At 41.3% G+C, this 20857-nt stretch overlaps 1 protein-coding gene across 2 annotated transcripts in view; it reads left to right on the top strand.

The window, feature by feature from the left end:
* Positions 1-779: 779 nt before the first annotated feature.
* Positions 780-20857, top strand: part of ATP8B4 (ATPase phospholipid transporting 8B4 (putative)) — a 289860-nt gene continuing 269782 nt past the window's right edge. The window contains exon 1 of one of the 2 annotated variants that reach the window (XM_046009963.1): positions 780-859. The gene's annotated coding sequence lies outside the window, so the exon portion shown is untranslated. Of the gene's footprint in view, positions 860-18929; positions 18971-20857 lie in introns of those variants that run through there. The other variant, XM_046009960.1, reaches the window with a different exon arrangement.

Here is a 20857-nt window from a genome sequence, read left to right as displayed (position 1 = left end):
TTTTAAGGCAACAAGATGTGTGCAAAACCTCCCTTCCAGGAAATACTGACATTCTGGAGTAGCATAAGGAGAGCATCTAGATGGCACCTGCAGGAAAAGAGAGAGGGGGAAAAGAACAATGACAAAAAATGTCTAGCATTGAAAAAAAGAAGATGGCACCCATTAGCTACAGCAAAGCAGGGGTGAAGCACAGGCTAACCAGCAGGCCCCAGATACTGCTAAATGAAATGACTGCCTCTTGGGCGGCTGAAAGCACGTGAGCCTGATTCACAGCCTCTGCGCTGAGTCGCTGAGGGGGGGCAGGTGAGTCGGAGGGCGTGGCTATTTAAGGGCGGCTCTCAGATGATTAGACACTAGTGCATTTCCTGGGTCAGGCCCTGCGCCTTTTCAAGGTCAGTGTTTTAGGGGCTTCCTTTAGGTGCAGGTCTTAAAAGCTGGGGTGCCTGATGTAGAGTTCCCAAATCCTTCACTCCTCAGGGAGAAGCTCTGGGTTTTGAGTTCCCTCCTGATTGTGCCTCACGCCAGTGAGGGGTGGGGGGAGTGAAGGTCTGATTGTGTTCAACCTCTCCTACCTGCTTTGCTGTGGTGTCTTGTCTTTTCTGTCTGAGGTGAAGGGGTCACTCAGTTTGTAGGTTTCTTTTCCCCCCCAGAGACATTGCTCCCTACCTGGCTGCCTATCCAGCGTGACTGTGGGGTAAGGTGAGCCCAGGATCCTCCACCACCGCCATCTTGGTTTGGAACATTTCTCTCGGCTCTTTTCCCTCAAAGTTGCCACCCGCCTCACTCTCTGATGGGAATCAAGAGCCATGATCATGCCAGTAAGATCTTGGAGAGTCTGGAATCTTTATCGTTCCCCGAGGTTTGTTGCCTTTTGTTTTCCTTCACCTTCGTCCTAATCCTTGGTTAACATCCCTTAAAAGGGAAGGGACCAATGAAATCCTTATCTACAGGGACAACAAAGCAGGAAGAAGAAAAGGTCTTGGGAAGGAGGGGGGAACCACAGAGGTTGGCGTAAGTGGAGGCAGCTTTAAAAAAAAAAAAAGCAACAGAATGAAGTGGGCCCAGGGAGCAGGTGTGGGCAATAGTATTTCAGGGCTCACAGAGAGTGGGATGGGGATATCTGACCCACAGGTGCTTCCATGGTAGGGTTCTAGAACATACCAGTGGCTTTTTGGCCTTTGGAGGACAGTTTAATAATTGAGAGAGCTCAATACTTTTGGAAAGCATTTTCAGTTAGTACTTCCCAAAGCTGCTTGCATGTTAGAATCACCTCAGGAACTTTAGTACAGATTCCCCAGTCTGTCTCCAGGACTAGAATCAGAATCTCCAGGAGGGGGCTGCACATGTCTCTATATTTTGAAAAGTTCCCTGTTGATTCTCTGGCAGTTTATTCAGGTGGATATTTAGGAACCACTGCTCTAAACATGTTAAAACTTACGTGGAAATAATTTCCCCCAGAGAACAGAGTGTTATATTTGAAGTTTAGTAATTAGAATAAATGAAATCATCTTATGGCTGTAACACATGATGACTATTGATCTACTGTAGTAAATAACATTTACTGAATAATGACATTTATAGCACCTTGAAATCTTCCCATGTACTTTCTTATCTATAGCCTCATAACTACTCCACGAAAGAGCCAAGCAAGGAATATTTAACGATCTCCTAGTGTTGATTGGGAACAGTGATTATGGCTCCCACATTACACATTAGGAAATGAATTGTAAGCGACTTATCCAGTGTCCCAAGGCCAATGGTTAGAAGAGTCAGGAGTCAGGACCTGGAGTGACCCAGCTTGGCTCATCGCCCAGTGGGCTTCGGTGCTTAGAAGCTTGTGTGTTTACCTTGCTCTGGTGTCACGGTCATCCTGGGTGATGCCCTGGAGATCAGTTAGGTCTCAGTGTAATCATTTTTGTTACCTGTTTGTTCTCTTTCTGTTATATTTAAACTCTCAGTTACACCAGAAAAAAACCCAAAACTAATTTTTCCAACCATCTACCAACTCTTCTCATTTTCCTTCGAGGCTTTTAGATCAAGTGATCTGTAACAGCCGACTGAAGCCTCAACTTTCTCTTGGTCTTTATATTCTCTCTTTCCTCTCCTCTTCACCCAAATAACTCTAAGGGAGGTCACACAAATCCCCTGCACGTTAATCAGAATCTTTCTCTCTTCATGCTCTTCTTTCCTCACAGCTGCATTCTGCCCGCCCTCCGTACTTCCCATCTTTCTTCATCCCCTCCTTTTCCTTCCTATTCTTTCAGTGTCTGCATTCATCCTGCCCACAAAGACTTTGTGTGTGTGTATGTATGTGTGTGGGTGGGTGGGCGGACGGACGGGTGCTGCTTCTACTCTGCTTGTTCAATCCCCCTCTATACAGTTTCCAGTGAAGAATTCTCTTCCCTTGGTCACTGCCCAATTCAAAAGGCTGCAGAAGCTCTTTATAGCCTGTGCTAGTAGGTCTAAATTGTAACTTTAAAAAAAAAGTGTTAGAATAGCTTTATTGAGGTATTGTCAATACCCTCAAATGGTGGTCCTTTTATTCACCAAACTCGGGGCTTGCAATCACTGTAAGCAACCTTCCCACTCCTGTCAGATGGATGGACTGGACATTTTCTTCTGTGACACCCACCTTATGAAGAAGTTCCTTCTTCTTGGTGAGTGATGTCACCCAGCAGCAAACTCCTCTCCTGAAAGCAGTGTGGAGCTGAGATGAGGCGTAGACTTTAGTCTCAGATGGACACTGGTTTAGATCTTTCTTCCACTCTTGACAAGCTATGTTACATGGGGGAGAGCTACTAACCTCCGTTTTCTCATCTTTAAAGACGGATGTCACCTCTTCTACAAGTTTATGGTGATGATCTGAGATAACTTATGTACCTGGTACAATGACTAGCCCACAGTGGACACAGATTAGGGCTAGCTGCTGCTAGTATTAGGCCATTCCTGCTACTCTAAAAACAACTAGCAGTCATTCCTCTTTCCTGAGTCCCTCCCAGGACAAAATAGTAATTGGTAATTTCTTTTCTCAATTTGCATTGTTTTAACATGCATATAACTTTGTGACGTTTAAAAATATTTTAGCACATATTTGTGAATAAATCATGTTCTCAAATAGGCTGTGCTTTATATGCTCTTATTGGCCTTTTATTGGAGTTTAGGATGGTTCAGTCTATAGTGGGTGACTCAACATAACTTTGTTTACTTTGATAACTTGTCATACTATTTTTCTCTACACACTCTCAGGTCTTGAATTTGGGGGTACTTTGAGGGTCTGTTAGCTCTCTTTAGTTCCCCACACTCAGAACTGGAGCTCTGTTGGTATGAAAAGAGGCCAGACCATGAGGGGCCAGACAAAGGGGAACCAGGACCTCCTAGGTAGATGCAACCTGTGAAGGGATGGGGCCTTCATCTGGGGGAAGACTCAGCTGCAGGGAGTGGGGAGAGCAGAACTATTAGGGAGAACTTCAGCATGATTCAGAAGCCTGAGGACATTCAGGAACTGCACTTTTGTCCCTTGAGGAGGGGAAATTCCCTGGTGAGAACAAGGTGGAGCCTTGCCCCTGCTCCTGGTCTTCAGGGTGGGTATGTTCGGTGGAGGCTTGCATGAGAGGCTGAGTGTGGGAGAGAAAGTTAACCTGGCTTCTCAGTTACCTAGAGGTCAGGCAGTGAGACTGAAAGCTCCAACCTTCTAATCTCATGGTTGACTCCACTGGCAACCAGTCCCATCCTTAAATGCTTTCCAAAAGTTGCCTCATTAACATTAAAAATGACACCTCCATTTCTCTCTCCACTTTGGAAATTCCAAGGATTTTAGAAGTTCTATGTTAGATATGGGGATGAAGTCAGATTTTTTTTTTTTAATTACACATCACAATCTCATGGGTACAAAATTCATCCAGCACCAACAATATGCTAGGCGTTGTGCTAGGCACTGGGGATAAAATCCTGAATGAGATAGATGCAGTCTCTGTTCTCAGGAAGTTTAGAGTTTTAAGGAGAAGACTCATCATTAAATAGAAAACTACAAGTAATTAAAGAGTTACAAGTGTATAGTATGCTGCAGAAGTGTAAGAGCCTTCAGGCTTAGTTTAGTAAGACAAACGAGTGCAGGATCAGAAAAGGACTAAATTAGTCCTTGGATCTTATAGATGACGGCCACATTGAAGAGCCTATGGGTGGAGGAGGCTGGTAAAGCAGCCCTGGACAGTGGAAACTTGATTTTATGTTTCTAGGTACTCTCTCTCAAAACCCCTGTGTGTAATCTCTTCCCTCTGTTGTATTATCTTCTCTTTATGATGCTACCTACTGTGCTTGTCTAGGCTTAATTTTTGTGTATTAAACAGAAAACATCCTGCTGTGCAGATAAACTCCTAGAGTCAATATAAAATGTGATTTCTGCCAAAAAACTTTAATCAGAACATAGTTAATGAAGTTATTTCCCCTAATATGTATAGTCTCTGATAATCAGTGGATTTTTTCAAGTATAAAGTTGAGGTTTTGTAAGATGTTTAACAGTGAGAACTACCTAGTACTGGAACTATTAGATTCAGTCTGATATACCAAAGTCACTCCAAGTCATCTGTATAGAATGGATACATTTAATTACCTTATTTAGTCACACAATTTCCCCCATAGCAGCAATTAAGTCCTGTTTATCTGTACTTTGACTTTTTTTAAAAAAAGATTTTATTTATTTGAGAGAGAGAGAAAGAGAGAACATGAACATGAGAGCACAGGTGTTGAGGAGGGGCAAAAAGGAAGGGAGAGGAGGAGGGAGACGACGACTCACCACTGAGCAGAACCCATGCAGGGCTCGATTCCAGGACTCCAGGATTATGATCTGAACTGAAGGCAGACATTTAACCGACTGAGCCACTGAGGCATCCTGTACTTGCTTTAAAAAAAAAAAAAGAAAAAAAAAGAGAGAGAGAGAAGGATTTGCAATGCAGACAGGCTTCTTGGTAGTTGGAGGTGATGGTGGCAGTATGGGTGGGTATAAAAGCAGCAGAAGGAGAAAAGGATAAATAAAAAGTGATTAGAACTGGATGTTTTTTATTAAAATCATTTCTAATTTCTGGCTTGGGGATATGTGCAGTTAGTGAAATTTCGTTGACTTTACAAGATACACTTCGATTTGATGGTTCATTCTTGGCCTTGTGCCTTCAATTTCAGTTATCTGACACCTTTTTAGGTCCAAGTGTAACTAACTGATGACCGAGTATATTTCATTCAGTTTTATATGTATCTATGTTTGGACAAGTGATACTCTGATGACCGAGTATATTTCATTCAGTTTTATATGTATCTATGTTTGGACAAGTGATGCTAATCATGTACACATATGTTTGTTGCATCTCTGATCATTTCTAAGTGTACATTTTCAACAATGGAAGAATTGAATCTCAAGGTATGCACATGTATGAAGCGTTGTTAAACTGAAGGACTGAGCTCCAGAAAGGCTGTGTCCACCCTCTCACTACTAGCGTATGAGAGAGACTGTCCCAGTGTGGCTTACAGATTGTGGAAGGATGTATATGTGATAGATTTTCTCAGCCAGCTGCTAGAACGACGCTGAGGTGATCATTACAGTTGGCAGGCTGTGCACACAGCTTTTACGAAAATATTGTTAATTGAGTTGATCAGTGGGACTCTGGTGAATGAGAAGCTGAGCAGAAAATCTTGAAATCTTATCACCAGGTGTGATACAGTGGAAAGATCATTAAAGTGGCAGTTAGGAAGTCTGGAATTAATAAATGTTGGATTCTGTCCACTCCCCTCTTTGACTGTCATTTGTGTCTAAGATGGTACTCCTCCCATGTCTAACCCTGTATATGGCTATAAGGGTCTGTGTGTCACTTCATAAGAGAAGCAAGGTGAGTATTGTTAATGAGGGAGAGACAACAGATGCCTCACAGTGAGGAATGACACAGATGAGACTTTTCCTGTTCCCCAGTTGTTAGGCATATCCTGGCAATATGCATTGTTGCCCTCAGAGACGGTGATTCAGATCTTATCCCAAGGGTACATTCAGTTTGAGAAGCTTCCAGTAACTGCAGGGAAATGTGGCTGGTAGTTAATCAAGGTGTTTAAATGTCATTTGGTGATTGATTACTCGAGAGTCATGATGACGCACTATGATGGCCAGCATTTAAAGGTCACAGTGGCTCTCCTCAGTCAGCACTGTACAGAAAGATAGATGCATAACGTGGGATAGATGCATAGATCCCTTGGGTTGAGTCCTCAGAGAATTCTGGCTAACACAGGGAATCTAGGCACCTCCCCAAATGTTGCTTTTTAAAGAAAAGTTTACTCATTGATTGGTAAGAGTCAGAGATTTGGGGCATTGCATTTGTGTAGCCCATTGGCTGGCGTGTGATAGGTCCTTATTTGATGAATGGAAAATCATGAGAGAATGAATGGGAGAGTATTCAAGGAAGATTGACATTGTCTCAGTGCTAAGACATTATTTGATTCTGGGGCTGTAATAACTATGAGAAGCCTCTTTTTTTTTTTTTAAAGATTTTATTTATTTATTTGACAGACAGAGATCACAAGTAGGCAGAGAGGCAGGCAGAGAGAGAGGAGGAAGCAGACTCCCTGCTGAGCAGAGAACCTGACACTGGCTCGATCCCAGGACCCTGGGATCATGACCTGAGCCAAAGGCAGAGGCTTTAACCCACTGAACCACCCAGGCGCCCCTGTAATAACTATGAGATGACTCTTGCACAATGCTTGATGTAGAGGGAAATGTCAATATTTTAAGTGCTCCAGTAAAGTATGAACAAAAGCTATGGGGAAACAATTTAGAACCCCAACAAGAAAATTTTTATTGATTGTTCAGGGGTTAATCCCTCAGCTGAAAAGAAGTACTTTTATTTCTCCTGTCCGATGTTTCAATTATAATATATATTCAATTATAATAATAAGATAATATTTAATGAGTATTTCCCATGTACTAGGCATATATTATTTTATTTCATCCTCCCAGCTTGATGAAGTAGGTTCTGTTGTTACAACCTCCATTTTACAGATAGGACAACTGAGACATATAGGGAAATTATCCAGTGGTTTTCAACTACAAGGTGGCAGAGCCAGGCTTCACCTACAGGCAAGCTGGACTTCAGAGTCCCTATACTGATACTCACATGAGGCAGCCTCTTTAGACACACAGGCCTGTTCTGTATTCTCAGTACCATGTCACAAGGATAATTCCCCCAAATGAGACATCTGGCCACTTTCAAAAAAAGAGGGAGGGGAGGAAGTGAACTCGTTCCTACTTACCAATTAAACACTACTCATTTAGCAAAGGAAACAATTAGGATAAAATATCTTAATCATGGAAAAGTTGAACAGTCCTTCCAAACCAACATTTAAGCCACATTTGCTCCAGCCTGGTTTTACCCCTGTATGGGTGGTAGACTGGTAGGCCTTTTTCACTTTTCTTCTGAACATTTTGAGATTTTATAGACATAGACATACAGAATGCATGTTTGAAGTGCTTTTAATTTGAAGTTTCTGCATAGCACTTCTCCCTTTATTCCTTGCCATGATAAACATGCCCAGATAGCAAGTTCACAGAAGCTTGTGAGCTTTGAAGTCTTTGAAAATTATATGACAATGTTGTATATGTAATTGTGGGTGAGAGCAAGCCAACATCTCCTTGAGTGCCAGACACACAGCCCCTATAAATCCTTGGCTAAGAGCAGAGAGTGGTGGTCCTGTTTACTTAAACTCCAGGATGGAATGGGCATGGTTAGCATCACAGTAATTGACACAATCAGGAGATCCAAACAGATTTGCTGCTACTTGTTGTGCGCATTTATATGCCATGCTTGTATCAATAATTGAGAAGAAGAAAGTCTCCATGTTCAAATTTGGATTAAAAAAAAAAAACAAGAACCCAGTTTCACCTTTGTTGAAATGCATGAAAGAATTGTTAAATGTCTGGGGACTTTACAGTTTATTCATGGGGAGATAAGGATTTATCAGTGAGAATTTGCACTTTTTTGGAGGCCCTTTGAAGTTACATCTGTGTTCCCCTAATTGGACCAAATGTTTCCTAGTCAGATATAAGAGGAGCCTAGGACATTTTTCTTTATAATGCTCTGCTCCAATGGCATCAGTATTTAGTTACAGTTTTATGTATGTCAGGTTTCAAATATGATGACCTATGAAAAGGTCTAGGAGGTAGACCCCAATTCATTACTTAGCAGAAGTATCTACTTACGGTGTGGCTAGATTAAATCCTATGTGAAATTCTTACATTTGGATATTCAGTCGATTTGCTCCCCACATTTGTAAAATTTAACAGTTGTGACCAGTTTGTTTTAAATTTGAAAGAACATCTAGGAGCTTAGATAAGTGTGCACTGCAAAGGTTACTCAAAGCAATCTTGATGGACAGATGTGACATGTCAAATGTTCTGGGCATTCAAATGATTCCCACAAACCACAGTGAAAATGATTCATGGAAACAGGGTTAAAATTAAATGTTTTCTGAAGTGTGACACCATCAAGTGATGGTGGAGTGATTAAAGATTGTTAGCAATAGGAAAAGACTATTCAGAATATTGATAGAAGGAAAAATCCAAATGAACTCTAGAGTGCCTCCTTGACTGACTTACAGGTTGAGAATTTATCACACTAAATATTGAACGCAGATGAAACTAAGATAGTTTGAAAATGAATATGTCACAACTATACCTCAAAAGGAGAAAATAGAGCTTTCCAATTTTAACCAGATAATAGTTGAAGGATGGGAACATAAAACCTTTAAAACTTTCTTTAAGGTTGGATTTTTGAGGTTCTGAGTTAAGACTTAGTCATTGTAGACCTCCTACTTGAACATTCAGTAGGATCTGGTTAATGATGTGTAGGTTTTATTTACTGCTATGAGAGTAGAAATAACTTTACCGTCACACCTCGTGAGTCACAGAATGACTATTGGACTTGAGATATTCTCTCCTCCTGCTTGGTGGTGTACTAGCTGAGACTGGTGCAAGGAACTCACATAGATGACCCAGAATTTGCTACCTCTCCCCTGCCCCCAATTTTTTCAATGTCTCCAACATTCCTCCAGCCATCTGAGCTCAGAATTTGGCATCATCTTTGACTTTTGCCCTCTCCTTTCCCTTTCTGTTGCCAAATGTTTTTGTGTCTATCTTGGGAATACTTCTTGAATCTATACTTTATTCTCCATTCCCATTGATGTTGACTTAATTTATGTTATTGTTATCAGTTGCCAAGATAATTGTCAGAGGCTATAATTTACCTCTAACATGTTTTTCTCTCTTATTTTCTATTATCTCCTTTTTTATCCTCCCATTTGCAAGATAGACTGATGCATAGCATTAGATGATCCTTGCAGATACTCTTGTGTTTTTGACTTCTCTGTTGGTGCTACTGCAATTCTCACTACCTGAATGGCTTTCACTCCTTTTTGTATACATAAGTCATACCAGCTCTTCACGGCCCAGTGCAAATGCTTTCTGTTCCCCAAAGTCTACCCTGATCATGAGCCCTTTTTCTTCTTGCTCTTTTTTCTTTCCCATTACAATTACCTTTTTACCTTTATAGGGGCACTTATCATTGCATAATTTGTCATGCTTCATTTCTTCTACTACACTCCAACTTTTAAACATAAGAATCTATGTATAATTAATCTTTGTCTCCGACACAGTTTAGGATGATTGATTCTGTGCTTTCCTTTTATTTATTTTTTATTTTTATTTTTATTTTTAATTTCTTTTCAGCATAACAGAATTCATTGTTTTTGTACCACACCCAGTGCTCCATGCAATATGTGCCCTCCTTAATACCCACCACCTGGCTTCCCCAACCTCCCACCCTCGACCCCTTCAAAACCCTCAGATTGTTTTTCAGAGTCCATAGTCTCTCATGGTTCAGCTCCCCCTCCAATTTCCCTCAACTCCCTTCTCCTCTCCATTTCCCTATGTCCTCCATGTTATTTGTTATGCTCCCCAAATAAGTGAAACCATATGATTATTGATGCTCTCTGCTTGACTTATTTTACTCAGCGTAATCTCTTCCAGTCCTGTCCATGTTGCTACAAAAGTTGGGTATTCATCTTTTCTGATGGAGGCATAATACTCCATAGTGTATATGGACCACATCTTCCTTATCCATTCGTCCGTTGAAGGCCATCTTGGTTCTTTCCACAGTTTGGCGACTGTGGCCATTGCTGCTATAAACATTGGGGTACAGATGGCCCTTCTTTTCACTACATCTGTATCTTTGGGGTAAATACCCAGTAGTGCAATTGCAGGGTCATAGGGAAGCTCTATTTTTTTTTTTAAGATTTTATTTATTTATTTGACAGAGAGAGATCACAAGTAGGCAGAGAGGCAGGCAGAGAGAGTGAGAGCGAAGCAGGCTCCCTGCCGAGCAGAGAGCCCGATGCGGGACTCGATCCCAGGACCCCGAGATCATGACCTGAGCCGAAGGCAGCGGCCCAAACCACTGAGCCACCCAGGCGCCCCGGGAAGCTCTATTTTTAATTTCTTGAGGAATCTCCACACTGTTCTCCAAAGTGGCTGCACTAACTTGCATTCCCACCAACAGTGTAAGAGGGTTCCCCTTTCTCCCCATCCTCTCCAACACACGTTGTTTCCTGTCTTGCTAATTTTGGCCATTCTAACTGGTGTCAGGTGGTATCTCAATGTAGTTTCAATTTGAATCTCCCTGATGACTAGTGATGATGAACATTTTTTCATGTGTCTGATAGCCATTTGTATGTCTTCATTGGAGAAGTGTCTGTTCATATCTTCTGCCCATTTTTAAAATTTATTTTTATTTGTTTATTTACAGCATAACAGTGTTCATTGTTTTGGCATCACACCCAGTGCTCCATGCAGTACGTGCCCTCCCTATTACCCACCACCTGGTTCCTCAACCTCCCACCCCTCCCACCCCCCCCACCGCCCCTTCATAACCCTCTGGTTGTTTTTCAGAGTCCATAGTCTCTCATGGTTCATCTCCCCTTCCAGTTTCCCTCAACTCCCTCTCCTCTCCATCTCCCCATGTCCTCCATGTTATTTGTTATGCTCCACAAATAAGTGAGACCATATGATACTTGACTCTCTCTGCTTGACTTATTTTGCTCAGCATAATTTCTTCCAGTCCCATCCATGTTGCTACAAAAGTTGGGTATTCGTCCTTTCTGATGGAGGCATAATACTCCATAGTGTATATGGACCACATCTTCCTTATCCATTCATCCGTTGAAGGGCATCTTGGTTCTTTCCACAGTTTGGCGACCATAGCCATTGCTGCAATAAACATTGGGGTACAAATGGCCCTTCTTTTCACCACATCTGTATCTTTGGGGTAAATACCCAGCAGTTCTTCTGCCCATTTTTTGATATGATTATCTGTTTTGTGTGCGTTGAGTTTGAGGAGTTCTTTATAGATCCTGGATATCAACCTTTTGTCTGTACTGTCATTTGCAAATATCTTCTCTCATTCCATGGGTTGCCTCTTTGTTTTGTTGACTGTTTCTTTTGCTGAGCTGAAGCTTTTGATCAGTGAAAATACAGAAAGGGAAATTAGAGAATTGATTCCATTTACTATAGCACCAAGAACCACAAGATACCTGGGATTAAACCTAACCAAAGAGGTAAAGGATCTGACTCGAGGAACTTCAGAACACTCATGAAAGAAACTGAAGAAGACACAAAAAGATGGAAGGCCATTCCATGCTCTTGGATTGGAAGAATAAACATTGCTAAAATGTCTATACTGCCTAGAGCAATCTATACTTTTAATGCCGTTCCGATCAAAATTCCACCGGTATTTTTCAAAGAGCTGGAACAAATAATCGTAAAATTTGTATGGAATCAGAAGAGACCCTGAATTGCTAAGGAAATGTTGGAAAACAAAAACAAAACTGGTGGCATCATGTTACCTGATTTCAAGCTTTGCTACAAAGCTGTGATCACCAAGACAGCATGGTACTGGCATAAAAACAGACACATAGACCAGTGGAACAGAGTAGAGAGCCCAGATATGGACCCTCAACTCTATGGTCAAATAATCTTCAACAAAGCAAGAAAAAATATCCAGTGGAAAAAATATTCTGTGCTTTTCATTATGCAAATCATGCAACTCCAGAAAGAGCCTATGTCTAAATAGTGTCAAAAAATCGTCTATTTTCATGTCAGTTTCCTGGATGCCAAACTATACGCCAATTGTTGAATGACTATTACAGTGTGGTTATTACTAACCTTATTACAATTAATGATAATTACACATGTAAATGTTGTTAGTATTAGTCCTAATATTACTAAGGCTTTGAAGAAAAGACTATTGAAATACACCAATGCTTTTAGATTTTGATGTTAAAAATTAAATTTTAAGGTATTGGAATGCTATTCTCTTTCTTTACCTAATTGTAATGAGCTAGAATTTATATTTCTAGCATATCAGTGAGGAATTAGACACATCTAGGCTTTGGGGGTGAATAAATTAATACCAGCTCCCATATAGAATGAAAGGAAGCGCCATCATACAGAAGCAGAAAAAGTAGATAGGTTAGGTACATAGATTCTAGAATGAGACTGCCAGGTTCAAATTCCAGTTCTGACACCTTCTAGCTCTGCAACTTTATGAAATTTCCTTAACATTTGTTTTTCTGATTCCTTATTTGCAAAAAGGCTTACATCACAGGATTGTTCTAAGAAAGAACTGAGTTTCTCTATGTAAAGCCCTTAGAACATAGTAAGTAGTGTTTAGCTATTAGGAATTCCTGCCCATCATTATTTTTATGGAATGTTGGACATTATTAGTCTGAAATTGTTTCAGATGAAGAAGCTGAGACTCAAAGAGGTTGAGTGACTTGTAAGATCATCCCATTGTTTCTCAGAGCCTGGCTGATCTCACCACAGGGGTTGTGTTCTCTTATATCCTATGCTAGGCCCTGGGAGGGACACTGAGTTGCCATCCTCAGGTACTGAAAGCCCAGACAACCGGACAGGTGGAGATTATAGCAGGTAATATGCCACGATGCAGAAGTGCAGCAACCTACAGGAGCTCAGAGCAGTTCCAGATTTCTTTTCTTTTTTTTTTTTTTTAAGATTTTATTTATTTATTTGACAGACAGAGATCACAAGTAGGCAGAGAGGCAGAGAGGGGGAAGCAGGCTCCCCACTGAGCAGAGAGCCTGATGCAGGACTCGATCCCAGGACCCTGAGATCATGACCTGAGCCGAAGGCAGAGGCTTAACCCACTGAGCCACCCAGGAGCCTCCAGTTCCATGTTTCTTAGTCTCCAAACGGGGTTCCCAGGGGAAATGATATGCACGTAAAAACCTTAAAGATGTTGCCTTAGTGTGTTTGAGCTGCGGTTATAAATTACCATAGACTGAGTGACTTAACAACAGCACAGGTTTATTTCTCAACAGTTCTGGAGGCTGGAGGTCTGAGATTGGGCACCAGCATGTTTGAGTTCTGGTGAGGGCCCTCTTCCAGACTTCTGTCATCTCATTAATACCTTATATGGTAGAAAGCCGAGGGGAGGAAAGCTCGAGAGTGTGTCTAAGGTCAGTAATCCTGTCGGTAAGGGCCTTATCCTCCTGATCTCATTTAATCCTAATTCTCTCCAGAGGCCTTACCTCTTGATACCATCACCTGGAGAAGTGTGTGTGGTGGGAGGGGTGGGAGAAGGTAGGGGTGTCAGCATATGAATTTTAGAAGGATACATAGCAGATGTAGAAGATTTAGCTATGTAAACGGAGGTGGAGAAGGGCACGTGGTCAGTGTGTATAAAATGCCCCAACATGCATGTAATGTGTATAGAGAAGCAAAAAATGTCCAGTCCTTCCAAAGAGTGGAGACCTCTTTCTTTGCAGTAAATTAAAATCTTCCTAGACTCTATCCTGTAATTTCAATACTGGCTGCCTATTAAAACTCCCTATTATATTTGTCCTGGGTGTGCCCCCTAAATTCATGTCCACCCAGAATCTTAGAATGTAGCCTTATACATAAATAGCATATTTCCAGATGTGATTAATTAAGTTAAAATGAGACTGGAGGCATGCCTGGGTGGCTCAGTGGGTTAAGCCTCTGCCTTCAGCTCAGGTCATGATCCCAGGGTCCTGGGATTGAGCCCCGCATCAGGCTCTCTGCTCAGCAGGGAGACACTGGATTAAAGTGGGCACTAAATTCAGTTCCTGGTATCTTTATAAGAAAGCCATTTGAAGACACAAAGATACAGAGAGACACACAAAGAACACCATCTGACATGGAGAGTGTGGAGGGATGCATCTATAAACCAAGGAATATCAAGGATTGTCAGCAGCTATAAGACGCTAGAAGACAGGCATAAAACAGATTGTCCATGAGTAACTCCAGAAGGACCCAATCTTGGCAATACCTTGATTCCAGACTTCTATCATCCTGAACTGTGAGGGGAAAAAAATTCAGTTTTAAGCCACCTAGTTTGTATTCATTTTTTGTTACAGTCTTAACAAACCAATATAGCATTCTTGGTGAGTTTAACTCTTTTAGGTGACAAGAAGAAGGCACACATAGATATGCTTTCTTATATTTTCTTATATCTTATATGCTACACCATTTCAGTGATGGAATTGAGTGTAACAGGTTCACAGTTTACTTAGTTTATTGCTCATATACCTTAAAAATTTGACTGTTTAACTTTTTATAAAGAATTTTTTTTTTCTCACTAGCTCACACAGCCTGATCGTTAAGTAGGGAAGAATAACCTCTGGCAAACCCTGAGCTAGGGGCACCTGGGTGGCTAAGTCAGTTAAACATCTGGCTCTTTATTTTGGGTCAGGTCATGATCTCAGGGTCATGAGATCGAGTCCCATGTCAGGCAAGACATTCAGTGTGGAGTCTGCTTGAGAGTCTTTCTCTGACCCTCCCCCTGCTCTCTCTCACATGTGCATTGCTCTCTCTAAAAATAATAAAAAAATTTAAAAATCCCCCCAAACAAACCTTGAACTAGCTAACTTATGTATCACAGTCTTTTTAAGTTCAAATAAGCTCCTTTTGGTTATTTAGTCTTTAGGGTCTTTGGGTGTCCTTCTCCTCTCTCTGTTCCTCTCCAAGATGGGAGGCATCTGGGTAAATGGAGGACTCATTTGGCTTGGTGATGGGTAGGAGCCTTGTGTCCATGCTGGGTCTTCTGGTTTCCCTTTGCTCAAGGAGATCTCTTCATCTTGACCTGGTCCTTGCTTTTTGTCAATCACAAGGAGGCAGGAACACAGCCTCAAGTGTCTGGAGTCACCCTCTTCCTCCATTGCTTACCATTGCTTCCAGCCTTCCTGAATTTGATGCTGTGGTGGACAAGGACACCCTTTAGAGTTGGAGGAAACAGGCCACCAACCTGGGTGCCTCCACATTTTTCTGGGTGCTTCTATTGTCACCACCCTCTGAAGCTTAGGACCCAAGCTAAGAAAAACCAGGATTCTGGTGTCTGTATCCATTGTTTCCCTTTTCTCTCTGTCTCTGGCATGACTTAACCCTATGTCTCGCTTCCTTTTCTGGGAAGATATTTATGTCCCTTCCCCTTGACAGACTGGATACAAGATGAAACACTAGCTTACCAGTAAGGGAAAATCTGAAACCTCTTCCTTACCCAAGGATGCGTAAGAATGTGAGAATGCGCCAGACATAGCTTCATCATCCACTCAGGCACCGTAGGTCCCAGCACTTGAGATTGGACCATGTTCTACCTAGAGGTGGCTCAGCATTGGTGGGGATGTGTCCAGAACTGGAGTGATGCACACTTTGTAATTATTCATTTGGAATTAACATGTACTCAGAGAAAGCCTTTAATAGTATCTGTTACTCTTCATTAGATATGGGGTACCTCTGGAGGGCTGGGTAACTCTGGAGCCACCTGAGACAGTTTTGCCTCCCTCGTGCCGTCTTGTGCTTTCGCCTCCTGTATCACATCCCAGTGCAGTCTTCCAGCTTCATAGTAGGGTGGATTTTCTTACAATCTACTGTACAGCACAGCTGTAGCACCTTAGGAAAGAATGCATGCTTTCCTCAGAGGTGGGGTGTCCAAGGCAGCACTTGATGCATTCAGAACTCAATTCCTGTCTAACCCTTGCCTGGCCTTTGATCTGCTCTGACCTAGTAAGTACCTTTACTGATGTACTGAAGTGACAATGAACTCCCTTTTGCCTTCCACATTCACAAATGCTGTAGGATGTGGGTTTTTGACTCACCCCTGCCATTTGGAATGGAAACTCAGGTGGTAGTGGAGGGCTGCCATTCTCATAGGTGGGATGGGGTAGTAGCTGAGAGAAGATAAAAACTCTCAGTAATATTTATTCTCATGGACTGTTAGCTTGTGGAAATAACCAGATCCTGCTTATTCATCTTCTATTCATCTCTTAGGATTCAGCTTCAAATCCTGAGGTTTTCCTGTGATACCTCCACAACCACATAGAAATAAGTATGCCTTCTCTAATAGTTCCAAGGCATATTTGGTCAGGGATACCTCTGTTAGAGTTTTTACCATACTGTACCACAATGACTTACTGACAACTCATTTCCCTTCCACTAGAAAAGTTCTTGCTAGGGCAGGGACCGGGTCTTTATCTTGATCCAAACGCCTTGGAGAGGAATTAGTGCAGAACTGGGGCTTGGAAAATGGTGATGAACGTATGAAATATTCTAGAGATAGTCCTGATTAGGAGCCTGAACTCCTTTGGTCTTGGACCCTGCCCTTTCCAAATGACATGTAAAGGGTAGGGAGTTTTCATACCTATTGATGCACAGGATAGCCTACAGGGTGAAGAGATAAAGGTAAGAGATTCTTTAAAACCTTGTGGCCCTGGCCCTTCCTTCTATTGGGATGACAGTCTGTTGAGAAAGTGGGGTTGGAGTGAATGTTAGAAGATTGTGAGTATTTGGCCCCTCCTCTGTCTTGAAGGGTCTGAGACAGGAAGAACCATTGGCACCCTGACACTGACACAGATCTACTCCTTTCTGGTAGACACCTACTATTGTTATAAGGACTTCTTATGATGCCAATCTATGAAAAAATGGAGCCCAAAATATTTCCTGGGCACTTGTTGTATGCAAAGAAGACACTGTGCATATATATATATATATTTGTTTATTTTCAGCATAACAGTATTCATTATTTTTGCACCACACCCAGTGCTCCATGCAGTATGTGCCCTCCCTATTACCCATCACCTGGTTCCTCAACCTCCCACACCCCGCCCCTTCAAAACCCTCTGGTTGTTTTTCAGAGTCCATAGTCTCTCATGGTTCATCTTCCCTTCCACTTTCCCTCAACTCCCTTCTCCTCTCCATCTCCCCATGTCCTCCATGTTCTTTGTTATGCTCCACAAATAAGTGAGACCATATGATACTTGACTCTCTCTGCTTCTTATTTTGCTCAGCATAATCTCTTCCAGTCCCATCCATGTTGCTACAAAAGTTGGGTATTCATCCTTTCTGATGGAGGCATAATACTCCATTGTGTATATGTACCACGTCTTCCTTATCCATTCGTCTGTTGAAGGGCTATCAGACACATGAAAAAATGTTCATCATCACTAGCCATCAGGGAGATTCAAATTAAAACAACATTGAGATACCACCTAACACCAGTTAGAATGGCCAAAATTAGCAAGACAGGAAACAACGTGTGTTGGAGAGGTTGTGGAGAAAGGGGAACCCTCTTACACTGTTGGTGGGAATGCAAGTTAGTGCAGCCACTTTGGAGAACAGTGTGGAGATTCCTCAAGAAATTAAGAATAGAGCTTCCCTATGACCCTGCAATTGCACTGCTGGGTATTTACCCCAAAGATACAGATGTGCTCTTTTTTTTTTTTTTTAAGATTTTATTTATTTATTTGACAGAGAGAGAGAGAGAGAGAGAGATCACAAGTAGGCAGAGAGGCAGGCAGAGGGAGAGGGGGAAGCAGGCTCCCTGCCGAGCAGAGAGCCCGATGCGGGGCTTGATCCCAGGACCCCGAGATCATGACCTGAGCCGAAGGCAGAGGCTTTAACCCACTGAGCCACCCAGGCGCCCCAAGACACTGTGCTTTCTTGATAGCAAGCAATATCATTTAGGGAAGGGTTTCTCTCACTGGTGCCAATGTCAGTGTCAGGATTCATTTTTGGGTATGGAGCATTCATCATTTGGAAATGAACTGTTAGAATGACTTTTATAACTAGGGATACCAATTGTCTGGCTTGGAGTTAGGCTATTTGGTTTAGAGCTCAGTTGTCTAATTCTGGAACACATGGTTCAGAAGGAATTTAAAAGGACAAGTTAAATGCAAATCACCTGGTTTAGGTGCCGTGGCTTGAATAACAAAAAACTTTCTGGATCCCGCTGTTCTGCTTTGTGTTTGAATGTTGGGATTCTAAGGGGTATGCAGGAGAGCCCTTATGGGATAATCCAAATTGTTAGGGGGAGCAGGTACCCAGAGGTGACTTTTAGGACCCAGGAATTTAGCTATGTTTTTTTATTTTTGAAATTATACCTGCTTAATTTTAGTGTAGTGATATGTTTATATTATTTTTAATTTACTTTTAATTCCTGAAATGTAAACAGCGAGCAGGAAACTCTTCTGTTCCTAAATCTACATCCTTATCCAGAACTTAACTTCTAAAGAAATGTGTTTTTGCATTTTCTGATTTTCTTTTTGTTCTTTTTGTGAGTTAGTTGAGTAATAACTAACTCAACTGTTAGTCTTTTCATTAAGGATGGAAAGTCCCACATAGGAAATGGTACCCCAGCGATGGGTCAATCGTTTATGTTGGCCAATGTAAGGAAACCTACTTTCTTACACAAAAGGCTAACCAAGAGGAAGTAATTGTTGGGGATTGGGGGAGGAGTTGGGTTACCTTCTCTTGGTGAACTTTAACCAAACACACCACAGAAAGTGCCAGATAGTACATGAAACCAGGAGAGGTTGGAAAATTCTACTTTGTTTCTAGATATTGAGGACCAGAAAGGTATGTATGATTTCAAGGTTTGGTGAAACTGTTTCTGAATGGAAAGTGAGTAGGTTTCAGGCACTGAAGAGAAGAGGGTGTGTTGGGCAGGAACATTTTTAGTATACTTCTGTCACTGGCTGAAACTTGTCCTGGTTCTTAAATAATCCTCTGGGGTGCAGGAAGGAAATACTAAAACTGCAGTTTTTCCTGATTGATTTCATCCTTTAAAGCTGTCTGTTTCTTGTGCTGTTTTATGGTGTATAGAAAGAATATTGCTGGGAACTACTGTCTCAGAGAGAAAGGAGAAGGCAGATGGTTGTATCAGGACGGAAAGAACTGGAGAGGTGGAATAGCTCAGAACTCAGAGGTCTTCCTTCTCTTCTGATGAAAGAAATGTGGTAGCCATTGGAGAAGATTCTGGAGAGAGCAGGGAGGACATTAACCTTTGCTGGGCAATAATTGTATTACAGGCTTTGGGTTATGTATTTTTCTTGTTATATCACTGCATATGTAACTTACACATACACTTGTTCTTTTTTGAATTTAATATTTATTTAGTGAATATCTCATTAAATCTTCACAAATAGCTTCAGAAGCATGTTTTAATTTTCCCAATTTTACCACCAGGAAGCTAACATTTATTTTATTTTTTTATTGAAGTGTAGTTGACATTCTAAATGATATTATATTAGTTTTAGATATATAACAGAGATTTAACATTTGTATACACAAAGAAGTAATCACCACAGTAACTCTTGTCATCATCTATCACCATACAAAGTTATTACAATATTATTGACTGTATTCCCTATCCTGTACTGTACATTTTCATGACTTACTTACTTACTTTATTTTTTTTTTTTGTGATTTTTAATATTTATTTGCTTGACTGACGGAGATCACAAATAGGCAGAGAAGCAGGCAGAGAGAGAGGAGGAAGCAGGCTACCCACTGAGCAGAGGGCCTGATGCGGGGCTCGATCCCAGGACTCTGGACCATGACCTGAGCAGAAGGCAGAGGCCTTAACCCACTGAGCCACCCAGGTTCCCTGACTTACTTATTTTATAACTGGAAGTTTGTACCTCTTAATCACCTTCACCTATTTTGTGCATATTCCTCCACCCCCAGCAGCCACCAGTTTGTATTTATGAGTCTGTTTGTGTTTTGTTTTGCCTCTTCACTTTTTTTTTTAGATTCTACATTTCCATCGTGAAATCATACAGTATTTGTCCTTCTCTGTCTGACTTATTTTGCTTATCATAACAACATCTAGGTCTATCCATGTTGTTGGAAATGGCAAGATTTCATTTTTTTTATGGCTGATTATTATTATATATAATATATAACATATTATATATATACATACACACATATACACACACATCTTTATACATTCATCTATCGATGGTGCTTAAGTTGCTCCGGAAGCTAAAGTTTAAAGCAGTTAAGTAATAAGTATGACATTGCATGATTTATACCTCTGCAATTGTCATGCTTTAGTACATAACATACACTCAAGGACCCTCTCAAAGAGATGTTTCTTCAGTAGGTTCAAATTGGCCTCTAGTCTGCTCACAACAGGTGGATTGCTCAAGAAAGTATTTACAAAATCTGGGAATACTTTGTTCTGGTTTTCTTTTTTGTTATATGTGTCAAAATCATAATTTTATGCCAGAGTTACTTCTCTGCTGTTCAGGCTGATACCAAGGCTTGATTTGATGTTTTAGTCAGCTCAACCTTCCTTTCTTGGCATTAAAAGCAAGCAAACAAAAAACTCCTGAAACTCTTGTAATAGCTAAATTTCAGGGAATTGATGAAATCTTAATTAGTTCATTTCATTGTAATTAGATTGAATTGACACAAGGGGCTAAATCTGCTTGGTGGTTCCATTCTCAATAGCAGAGC

This window comes from Meles meles, chromosome 6 (genome assembly GCF_922984935.1).
Source record: "Meles meles chromosome 6, mMelMel3.1 paternal haplotype, whole genome shotgun sequence".
Taxonomy (NCBI): Eukaryota; Metazoa; Chordata; class Mammalia; order Carnivora; family Mustelidae; genus Meles; species Meles meles.
The sequence above is the reverse complement of the archived record's forward strand: the minus strand, read 5'-3'. Positions and strand labels throughout refer to the sequence as shown.